The following is a 12420-nucleotide window of genomic DNA, read 5'->3' as shown; positions in this document are numbered from 1 at the left end:
TCATTTTATGTCCTTCAGTCATAGGGGTAGCTTCAATTAAGAATGTCCAACAACAAGGTAGGAAATGCCCCTCAAATGGAAATTTTCTAGTCCAAAGTCCTAGTAGTCGTTGCTGGAAGTGATCACAGGTTTTTGCCATAAGCTGCAGTCTGTGCTCCACATAGGTCTATCACACAAAGAATTTGTTCCTTCCCCCACTCCAGTTTCTATTTTATACTGGGTAGATTCAGGGAATCTTGCTGGTTTCAGTTTAGCATGTCCAATTAACATTGCCTAAAGGACAGATTTACATGCCTTCTGTTTACAGTATAGTCAGCCCTCCTTATCTTTGGTTTTCACATCTGCAGATTCAACCAACTTCAGATCAAAAATATTAAAGAAAAAAAGTTCCAGGAAGTTCCAAAAAACAAAACTTGAATTTGTCACCCTGGCAACTATTACACAGCATTTACATTGCACTAGGTATCATAAATAATCTAGAGATGATTTAAAGTATATGGGTGGATAGAGACCAGCCTCACCCACCAGCAGGCAGACATCAGAAGCAAGAAAACTATAATCCCACAGCCTGCAGAACTGAGTCCGCAGGCACAGGTTGGGATCTACCCTGGGGCCAGCTAGTTCGTCCCTTGACCTTGGGTGATAAAAGGGGAGTGCACTGCTGGGACACATAAGACATCCCCTACAGAGGGCCACTTATCCAAGGTAGAGAAACATAAGTAACCTTCCACATACATAAAAATACAAATAGATATTTAGACAAAATGAGATGGCAGAGGAATATGTTCCAGAAGAAGGAACATAATAAAACCCCATAAGAACAATTAAGTGAAGTGGAGATAGGCCAGACAGATCCTGCTCCTGATTTCAAGGAATTTATATGCTAGATGGATACAGAAGACACTAAGTCACATGTTTACATAATTATATATTTGATTATAATTTTAATAAGGGCCAAGGTTAGAAATACAGGAAGACAAAAGGATATGGCACAAGGGTCCCAGACTTGACTCCAAGGATCAACCAAGAAGGGCTTTCTTAATCAATGGTAGAGGATCAAATTGCCCCTCCCTCCAATTATCTTCTAAAACGTTAGAGATTAGTCATGATTCCAGGAAGAGTTTGAAGGGTTTGAAACCCAATGACTGTAATTGAATTCCTGTCATTTTGTCAGAATGAGGCATAAAAATAGATATCATTTTGGCTTATTAGAAAATAAAGTTACATTTCTTACATACAAGAGGTTTTGGACTCTGATTTATACCTACTGTACTTGCATACACTAAGGTGTTGAAAATGATTATGTCAGATACATTTATTTCCTTTGTAGAAATATGTGTGCTTTTACAGGGAATTAGCCATGTGAAAACAACTGAAGAAACTGCTTGAAAACTCTTTGGCTTTTGTCTCTGCAAAACACAGGTCACACTCTTTGGTAGAGTCATTAAAAATACTTTTCATAATTTTTCCACAAACCTGTCTTTCCCTACTTTCCTAGGACTATCGAACATTCCTCTTGACACCCTTGGTGTTTTCAACTGGCTGAGTTTCTTTTCCATATGAAACCTATTTTCATAGTCTCATTTCTCCATTCATGTGTTTTAGTCAACTTGAATTGCTTTGTTTGTTTTCTCTTACTTTTATGTTCATTATATATTCCAAGGCTAAATATGTTCTTTGTGAGGCTTTTCCCATCCAACCCATCTCAAAAAAATGCTATCAATTTCCTACTTTACTGTTATAATGTAGCACATTTTCCTATCACTAATTTAGTATTCTGAAGTATTTGGAGACAAAAAGCATAACTTTAGTTGTCTTCATTAACAACATTGATTATACAATTGTTCAAATTTCTACTTGACTTCTCTTTTATCTAGATATAACTATTATGAAACTAATTTAACTTGAAACAGTATAATGCTTCATACAACTAAAATGTGGTCTCAAAGATATAATTATTTCAATTATATTTGCAATTTTAGAAAACCATTTACTTGGAGCAGTTATAAGCAGCAATTTGTAGTGGTTAAGAGACAAGTCTCTAAACCAGACTATCTCACCTTGACTTTTGGTTCTGCCACTTACTACCTGTATGACCATGAACAAATGATTTCAACATTTTGTGCCTTCAGTTCCTGATCTGTTAAATGGGGACATTCATAGTACTTGACATACAGTCTTGTAATGAGATATAAATGGATGTAATGAGGTTAGAACAATGTCTGGCACATGGTAATCTCTTAGCACATTTTACCTATTAATACTGTAAGTTGTGATTATAGTGGTAGGAAGAGACGACAAGGGGTCAGTGTTGGTGATAGTATATGCCAGACAATATACTTGTTATCTCTTCCATCAAGGGGTTGTAGTCTACTTAAGGGACAAAAACACAAGCAGATCAATGCACACCACTGTGTTTGGTGCCACAGTAGAGGAAGGCACATAGGAGATTGGGAACATTCTCAGAGATGCACTAGAGAAGAGGAACCATTTTGGGTGAGTTATGGAGTTCTACTAGAAGCTAGCAACAAAGAAATGGAAAAGCAGTGTCCCAGGTACATACAGGCACACATGAATGCAGGGGGCCTGGGACACCAGGGCACATTGAACCTCTGTCTGTAATATATCAGTGGTAGTCTATATGTGGTCAAGAGAGGAAAATACATTTTAGATTGTGAAAGGGTCTATGTTCCATGGGAAGATGTTTGGATTTTACATAGAATACACTGGAAAAAAATTAACCATTAGAATTTTATTATTGAGTAATTAGTCTAAAGCTATTACTTGCCATGAGTATGGACAATGGGTTAGGAAGCAATGAGGTAGGAGTAGGTAAGGCAACTAGAAAGTTACTGCATTAATTCAGAAATAACCAGCAAAGCCCTGGATAGAACTAGGAGCAGTATATAGAATACAGAGGTATCCTCTGAATAATATCAAGAGGGCTGAGAAGAGTAGAGAATCTAGAGGTGGAAATGGGAGATTATGAGGTTTCGGAATGTTTGCATAAATAACATGTTACAGGGAAGTTTAACTTGAGAAAAGATAAGAGAGAATATATAATTGGCTAATGGTTCTAAAAGTTAAATATTTTCTGGATTAAAGTAGTTTTGGTTAGTCAACCAGTGTACTGAATTTGGAGACCACACTAAATGAATAAACTTAGAGCTAAATAACTATTTGTTACTGAAACTATGAGGATACTGAGGATACAACTTATAATATATTATAACTTACATAACATATTTTGGGAAACAAAATAGAAAGTAAACAAATGAGTAAACTCACTATGCCCCTGGAATCATGCTGATTATTTTACACATACATTACAACACAAAAAACAATCCTATGGAATGCATATTAATATCCCACTTAAATATGAAGAATATGACATTAAAGCCATTTAAATCATTTGTTTAAGGTCTTATAACTAAGAAGTATCACAGCCAGGATTCAAATTCTAATCAAACTCCACATATTTTATTCCTAAACAAACACATTTCACTCCTGATAAAGTAAAACAACATTAAAAAACATGCAGCAAATACAGTTTGTACAGGAAACTCACATTTCTTCTCCTATATGAGAAGAAGAGAGGCTACTTTAGTATTAACACATTAATTAATATTGTACTCCTAATAATGTGCTGATGCTTGATAGAGGTCCGACTTTAAAATATGGAAAGTATTGGCTTTGCATGTAAGAAACATATAAAATTTTGGACTTTGACCTCAAAGAACATTTAGAAAATGCAACTAAAATTAGAAGGCAGAAAGTAGAGCTACAATGGCAACACAATACTTAATCAAGAGTACAACTTTGTTGCTGATGTCCAAGATGGCAGAGTAGGAAGAACCTGAGCTAACCTCTTCCCATGAACACACAAAAATTAAAACTATTTACAAAGGAACTATCTATGAGAATTACCTGGAGACTAGCAGAAAAGATTTTCCACAAAAAAATACATAAAAAAGGAACCACAACACAAAAGATAAGAGGGGCAGAGATGCAGTATAGTTAGGACCCACACACCAGAGTTAGCAACTTGCAATTGGGAGGAATATAACAACTGTAAAGGTCCTCCTCAAAGAGTGAGAGCTCCAAGCCTCACTTTAGAGTCCCCAGCCGGGAAATCCTGCACTGAGAAGATGAGTCACCAGAATATCTGCTTTCAAAACCAGCTGGAATTATGTTTGGGAGAGCCACAGGATTATGGAAACCAAGACTCTGGTCTCAAAGGGTGCACCCAAAATCTATCACACTCCAAGTCCCAGCATAGAGATTGTAATTTGAAAGAAGCTTGACTCAGACCCACTTGATGATCTTAGAGAACCTCCTAAAGAGACAGGAGGTAACTGAGATTTTCCCTGAGGATGGAGATGTTAGTGCTATCCATTTTGGTGAGCTAATTCTACTTCAATAACACTGACATTGACAAGCACCATTTTGGAATGTCCCCTCTGTGCTATTAACACTGGGGACATGGTCCACAAACCAGCAAACTGGCATCAACCCCAAACCTCCCTCCACCCACCAAGACACACAGACAGATGCATGGGGATCTATATCCACTGTGCACTGGGCCAGCACAAGGCCCATGCCTCAAACTGCTGGGCCTCACATCCAACTGCATGGGAAGAGTTCAAGGTAATGATCATAAAGATACTAACTGAACTCAGGAGAAGAATGAATGAATGCAATGAAAATTACAACAAAGAGTTAGAAAATATAAAGGAGATTCAAACAGAGCTGAAGAATAAAATAACTAAAATAAATAATACACTAGAAGGAATCAACAGTAGATTAGATGATACAGAGAAACAGATCAGCAATCTGGAAGAGAGAGTAGTGGAAATCATCTAAGCTGAACAGAAAAGAGAAAAAAAAAAATAATGATAGTTTAAGAGACCTCTGGAACAATATCAACATAATAATATTTACATTATAGGGACCCCAGAAGGAAAAGAGAAAGAGAAAGGGCAGAGAAGTTATTTGAAAAATAATAGCTGAAAAATTCCCTAATCTGAGAAAGGAAACACACATGCAGGTCCAGGAAGCATAGTGAGTCTCAAACAAGATGAACCTAAAGAGGCCCACAGTAAGGTACATTATAATTAAAATGTCAAAAATTAAAGAAAAATAAAGAAACTTAAAGCAATAATAAAAGCAACTAGTTACACAGAAGGGAACCCCATAAATCCATCAGCTGACTTTTCAACAGAAACTTTGAAGGCCAGAGAGCTGACACAATGTATTCAAAGTGATGAAAGGAAAAAAGCCTACAACCAAGAGTACTCTCCCTGGCAAGGTTATCATTCACATTTGAAGGAGAGATAAAAAATTACAGACAGTAAAAGCTAAGAGTTCACCACTAATCCGGTATTACAAAAAATGTTAAAGGGGCTTCTTTAAGCAGAAAAGAAAAGGCCACAACTAGAAATATGAAATTTAAGAAAAGAAAAATCTCATGGGTAAAAGCAAACATACAGTAAATGTAGAAATCAACCACTTATTAAGCTAGTAGAAAGATTAAAATACAAAAGTAGTAAAATTATCTATTTCCATAATAAGCAGTTAGGGGATACACAAAATCAAAAGATGTAAAATATGACATCAAAAACATAAATGTTTTGGGTGGGGAAGGCAAAATGTAGGGTCATTAGAATGAATTCAAACTTATAACATCAACATAAAAAATCATATATATGTATACATATTGTTATATATGAACTTCACGGTAAACACAAACAAAAAAAACTATAAAAGAAACACAAACACAAAAAGTGAGGGGAATCCAAATGTAACACTAAAGATAGTTATCAGATCACAAGGGAAGAGAGCAAAAGAAAATTAAAGGAAGAATAAAGAACTACAAAACCACCAGAAAACAATGAATAAAATGGCAATAATCATATACCTATCAATAATTACATGTAAATGGACTAAATCCTCCAATCAAAAGACATAGAGTGGCTGAACAGACAATAAAACAAAACCCTAGTATATACTGCTTACAAGAGACTCACTTCAGATCTAAAGACACTTACAGACTGAAAATGAGGGGATGGGAAGTGAGGGCATGGAAAAATGTATTCCATTCAAATGGCAACAAAAAAAAAGCTGGGGTAGCTTATAAAAGACTAAATAGACATTAAAACAAAGACTGTGACAAGAGACATAGAAGGACATTGCATAAAGATAAAGGGATCAATCCAAGAAGATATAACAATTATAAATACATATGCTCCAAACATAGGAGCATATAAATACATAAAGCAAATATTGTCAAACATGAAGAGAGAAATTGACAGTAATGCAATAATAGTAGAACTTTTAACACCCAATTTACATCAATGGACAAATCCTCCAGACTGAAAATCAGTAAGGAAACACTTGCTTTAAATGACAGATTAATCAGCTATATCTAATAAATATATACAGTACATTCCTTCCAAATACAGAACAATGCACATTCTTTTCACATGGACATGGACAATTCTTCAGAATAGATTACACTCTAGGCTACCCTAGGCCACAAAACAAGTATCAGTAAATTTAAGAAGATTGAAATCATGCCAAGCATCTTATCCAACCACAATGCTATGAGACTAGAAATCAACTACAAGAAAGCAACTGCAAAAAGTACAAACATGTGGAGGCCAAACAACATGCTACTAAACAACCAATGGGTCACCGAATAAATCAAGGAGGAAATTTAAAAAATACCTGGTGACAACAGAAAACAAAACTACAATGATCCAAATCTATGGGATGCAGTAAAAGCAGTTTTAAGAGCAAAGTTTATAACAATACAAGCCTACCTTATGAAGTAAGAATAATCTAAAACAATCGAACTTTACACCTAAATGAACTAAGAAAGAAGAAAAAAAAACCAAAAATTAGTAGAAGAAAATAAATTATAAAGATCAGAGCAGAAATGCATGAAATAGATACTAAAAAAAATTAGGAAAAATCAATGAAATAAGACTTACTTCTTTAAAAGGATAAATAAGACTGATAAACCTTTAGCAAGACTCACCAAGAAAAAAAAGAGAAGGCCCAAATAAATAAAATCAGAAATGAAAGAAGACAAGTTACAACCCATACCACAGAACTACTAAGGATCATAAATATTACTACAAACAATTATACACCAATAAAATAGACAACCTAAGAAATTCCTAGAAGTATTCAATCTCTCACACTGAATCTGGAAAAAATATAACATATGCATAGGTCAATTACCAGTAATAAAATTGAATTGATAATAAAATAACTCCAAAATAATTCAGGATCAGACAGTTTCACAGATGAATTCTACCAAATATTTAAAGAAAAATTAACTACTCCAAAAAATTGCAGAGGGTAGAATGTTTCCAAATTCATTCTATGAGGCCAGCATCACCCTGATACCAAAACAGAAAATATCACAATAAAAGCAAATTCCAGGCCAATATCACTAATGAATATAGTTGAAAAAATCTTCAACAAAATATTAATAAACTGAATTCAACAATACAGTAAAAGGATTATACAGCATGATCAAGTGGGATTTATCTCAGGGATGCAAGGATAGATCAATATTCAAAAATCAGTCAATGTGATATACTACATAACAAATTTAGAATAAAAATCGTATGATCATCTCAATAGATGTAGAAAAAGCTTTTGACAAAATTCAACATTCATGTATGGTATAAACTCTTAACAAAGTAGGTATAGAGGGAATACAAATCAACATAATAAAGGCCATGTATGATAAACCTCCAGCCAACATCATACTCAATGGTGAAAAGCTGAAAGCACTTCATCTAAGATCAGGAACAAAACAAGGATGTCCACCTTCACTACTTTTATTCAACATAAGTATTAGAAGCCCTCACCACAGCAATAAGACAAGAAATGGAATTAAAAAGAATCCAAATTGGAAAGGAAGAAATAAAACTGTCACTGCTTTCAGATGCAATAATACTATAAGTAGAAAATCTTAAAGATGCCACCAAAAACTATTTGGGCTAATAAATGAATTCAGTAAAGTTGCTGGATACAAAATTAACATACAGAAATCTGTCATATTTCTATACAATAACAACAAACTTTCAGCAACGAAATGAAGAAAAATATACCATTTACAACTGCATCAAAAAAGAATAAAATCCTTCAGAAAAAGATGTAACTAAGGAGATAAAAAGCCTGTACTCAGAAAATTATAAGACACTGATAAAAGAAATTGAAGACAACACAAACAAATGGAAATATATACCATACTCATGGATTAGAAGAATTAATATTGTTAAAATGACCATACTAACCTAAACAATCTCCAGATTTAATACAATCCCTATCAAAATAACAATGGCACTTTTCACAGAAATAGAACAGATAATTTAAAATGTGTATGGAAACACAAAAGACCCTGAACAGCCAAAACAATGTTGAGAAAAAAGAACAAAGCTGGAAGTATCACACTTTCTGATTTCAAACTACACTACATAACCACTGTAATCCAAAGAGTATGATTCTGGCACAAAAGCAGACACATAGATCAGTGGAAGAATAGGGAGCACAGAAATGAATGCACACTTTTATGGTCAAATATCTATGACAAAGGTGGCAAGAATATAAAATGGGGAGAAAAATCCTCTTCAATAAATGGTGTAAGGAAAAATGGACAGCTACATGCAAGAATCAAATGCCTACTTTCTCACACCACATACAAAAATACCCTAAAAATTAAAGACGTAAATATAAGACATGCAATCATAAACTTCCTAGAAGAAAACCTAGGCAACAGAGTCTTTAACATAGACCTTAGCAAAATTTTTTGGATCTGTCTCCTCAGGCACAGGAACCAAATGCAAAAATAAACAAATGGGACCACATTAAACTGAAACGCTTTTGAACAGTGAAGGAAATTATCAACAAAAAGAAAAGGCAGCACTGAATGGGAGAAGATATTTGCAAATGATATATTTCATAAGGGTTTATTAGCCATAACATACAAAAATCTCACACAACTCAACATCAAAAAAGCAAACAATCCAATTACAAAGTGGTCAGAGAACCTGAATTGACATTTTTCCAAAGAAAGCATAAAGATGGTCAGCAGACACATGAAAAGTTGCTCAAATCACTTATCATCAAGGAAATGCAATTCAAAACCACAAAGGTATATGCTCTCACATCTGTCATAATGGCTATCATCAAAAAGAAAACAAATAAGTGATGGTGAGGATGTGGAGAAAAGCAAACCTATTGTTGGTGGGATTGTAAACTGGTACAGCCAATATGGAAAACAGTATGGAGATTCATCAAAAATTAAAAATAGAGCTACCATACCATCCAGCAATTCCACTTCTGTATATTTTTCCAAAGGAAAAAAAAATAATTCAAAAAGATATTTGCACTCCTATGCTCATTGTACCATTACTCACAATATCTAAGATATAGAAGCAACCTAAGGACCCATCAATAGATGAATGGATAAAGAAATTTTGGTATCTATACATACAATGGTATATTAGTCGTAAGAAGAATGAAATCTTTCCATTTGTGACAACATGGATGGACCTAGAGGGTCTTATGCTAAGTGAAATAAGTCAGAAAGAGAAAGACAAATACAGTATAACCTCACTTATATGTGGAATCTAAAAAACAAAATAAACAAAACAGACTCATAGATAAGAACAAACTTGTGTTTGCAAGAACCGGGGGTGGGGGGAGTTGGGGGCAAAATAGGTGAAGGGTAATAAAAGGTATTAATCTCCAGTTATAAAAAAAATAGCCATGTGGATGTAATATGCAGTACAAGGAATATCTTCAACAATATTATAATAATTTTGTATGAGGACAGATGGATCCTAGACTTATTGTGGTGATCATTTCTTAATGTATGTAAATGGAAACTCACTATGTAATACCCCTGAAACTAACATAATACTGTATCTCAAACATATTTTAATTTAAAAAGGCACAATTTTGCCATAGTCTGAACTTATTTTCACCTGTATAAGGATAAATAGAATGTATCTAAGGTGTCATCTTTGGAAGATGTAGAATATTATGAAGAAATCAAAGAGATCTTAATGTCTTTCCCACCTGATATCCATTACTTAAAAAACTTTGTGCTTTCTTTTTATATCAGAGAAAAGGAAATAAAGTCAAACATTTCCCCCACCCCACGCCTTAAACATGGAATGAAAGAGGGACTGGTCCCAGTCTCCCATTAAATCCACCCTTCACCCAACTCTCCCTTTCCTCAAAGTTGCAAGGTTAGAAAAAAATTATGTTGTTTCTCCCCGGGCAGTAGTCCTAGACTGCTTTGCAGCCAAGAAGAAAGGGGAGGGGCAGATGAGGGAGAAGGAGTTCTCTCCCACACAGAAGACCCGCTCCCAGGCAGAGAAGCTACCCTGGCAGCCTGCTGGAGGGGTGGAGGTAGGTTTTGTGGCAGGGATTAGAGAGGAACTCTGAAATCTTTTCCTTAAACCTGATATATGTATGTATTTACAGTTATAAAGGAAGGGAGGAGTTTGGGATAACATTAGTCCCTCAAAGGCAGGAAATGAAAGTCATATAGCACCCCTGTCTTGGTCACATTTTCCTAATTCTTAGCTCCTAAAACCTTTGGTGGGAAAAGGGGAAACAGGAAGTGGGGGGTGGAGGAAGGAAGGGAATATTTGAGGATCTAAACCCACAGCTCACTCCGAAAGAAGGTGAGACAGCAGATGTGGGGTGGCTGGGTACCCCCATGAAAACAGCCCTCAGAAAGACTTATGAGAAGCAGTCACTCATACCCTGTCTCTTCACCACTCCCCACATCATCACCCAGCCAGGCAGGGGCTCTTCCTAACCCATCTTCTCCAGCATACTTCAGGGCTTCTCATCCTCCTCCTGCAGCTGGTCATCCTCCTGCATAGCCTTCATCACACTCTTCTTGGAGCTGTCCTGGACATCACCTTTCATCAAAAATGCATCTGAGATGAAGCAGGCCTTCTCAAAGTTGAAGATGATGTCCAGCTTGAAATATTTTTCCAGGAGCTCCACATATTGGTCAGTCAGTTCCAGAGTTGAAACCATGTACAAACCCCTGTGTCCTTTTCTTTTGAAATAAAAGGCTGAACCAAGAGTTAATGGTGGGGAAATGTGAAGATATGGAACAAACAATAGCTGTTGGGTTGGGGAACTGGTAACAATTTAGACTATAAATCTGACACATAGCAGTTCCCTGAAAGATATAGATAAAGGCTTGACACACATTCCTAAGTTGTTTGTACAGGAAACAGACCCCCATCAGATGAAAAATGCTGACTGCAAGAACATAGAACCTAGACTGGTTGGAACCAGAAGGTTGATGATGCTGACTCTCCATTACCTCACTACCAAGCAATCAGAAGAATGAACATGAGCTGATCACACCCCGCTCCTTGAACCATTACTATAAGACTCCTCACTACCCCCTCCAGGACAGGATACACAGTCTTGAGGGCAATAGCCTGCTGTGGCTCCCTTTGCCTGGCAAAACAATAAAGCTATTCTTTTCTGTTTCACCCAAAACTCTGTCTCTAAGATTCAATTCTGTGCCGGTGTAGAGAGGCCAGGTTTCAGCAACAGCGTGACGGACTCATTGTCTTGACCCTTGATGGCACAGTAGAAATAGAGTCTGTCATGTTTCTTATAGACAACTTTGAGGTTTCTTCACTCCAGGAAGTTGCATATCCTGAGCTTGCAAACTAGAATAACCACATACACTCCTGAACCATCTTCTTTTGCTTCATGTCTGACATGGCCAGATACCATTTTTGCAGCCACAACTTTCCCAGCAGGCTGAACATCAGCTTAAATCACATCATTTCACAGCTTTAGGTCTGCACATCCTTCTTAATACCGTAGATGCCAGCTCCACTCCCTTACTTAACCTTTACTTATCTTGTTTTCTCCCTCTCACTTGAAGCCTAGCCTGCTCTGGAACCTTCTAAAAAGTCTAACTCAAAGTAATAAAAGGTCAGAAGAAGCTTATCTCCTTATTATGAGTGCCTTAGGGGTCAACAGTCTTTTGACAAGGCTAACTGCTCTCCTGATGCCTTTATCTGGAACCCACACATCAGAATTGCTTGGGGCTTTTGCATTCAGGGATCAGCTCTTACTGCTACAGCTGATATTTCTGTTTTGTCCATGAGCTGAACTTTGGTGAACTTGGGAAATAATTTTTATTTTACAATAAAGTATATATAAGGAAATTTCAGAGCAGCCAGTCTTATGTTGTAGATGTCTTATGAATAAACAAATACATCTTTTATCCAGTTTTCCAAAACATTTTTAGAGCTACTTACAATAATAGTAATTTAACTTGAATTGCTTTTGAAAGCAATACAAAGTCATTCTTTTCTCATGATTGCTTGATTCTAGATTTCAAATTTGTCT

General features: G+C 35.9%; 1 pseudogene; it reads right to left on the bottom strand.

The window, feature by feature from the left end:
- Nucleotides 1–10845: 10845 nt before the first annotated feature.
- On the bottom strand, nt 10846–11849 carry LOC102996505 (AP-1 complex subunit sigma-1A-like; annotated as a pseudogene).
- Between the last annotated feature and the right edge of the window lie 571 nt (nt 11850–12420).

The sequence above is a fragment of the Physeter macrocephalus genome, chromosome 13 (assembly GCF_002837175.3).
Source record: "Physeter macrocephalus isolate SW-GA chromosome 13, ASM283717v5, whole genome shotgun sequence".
Lineage (NCBI taxonomy): Eukaryota > Metazoa > Chordata > Mammalia > Artiodactyla > Physeteridae > Physeter > Physeter macrocephalus.
Note: the sequence above shows the minus strand (reverse complement) of the source record. Positions and strands in the feature narration are given on the sequence as shown.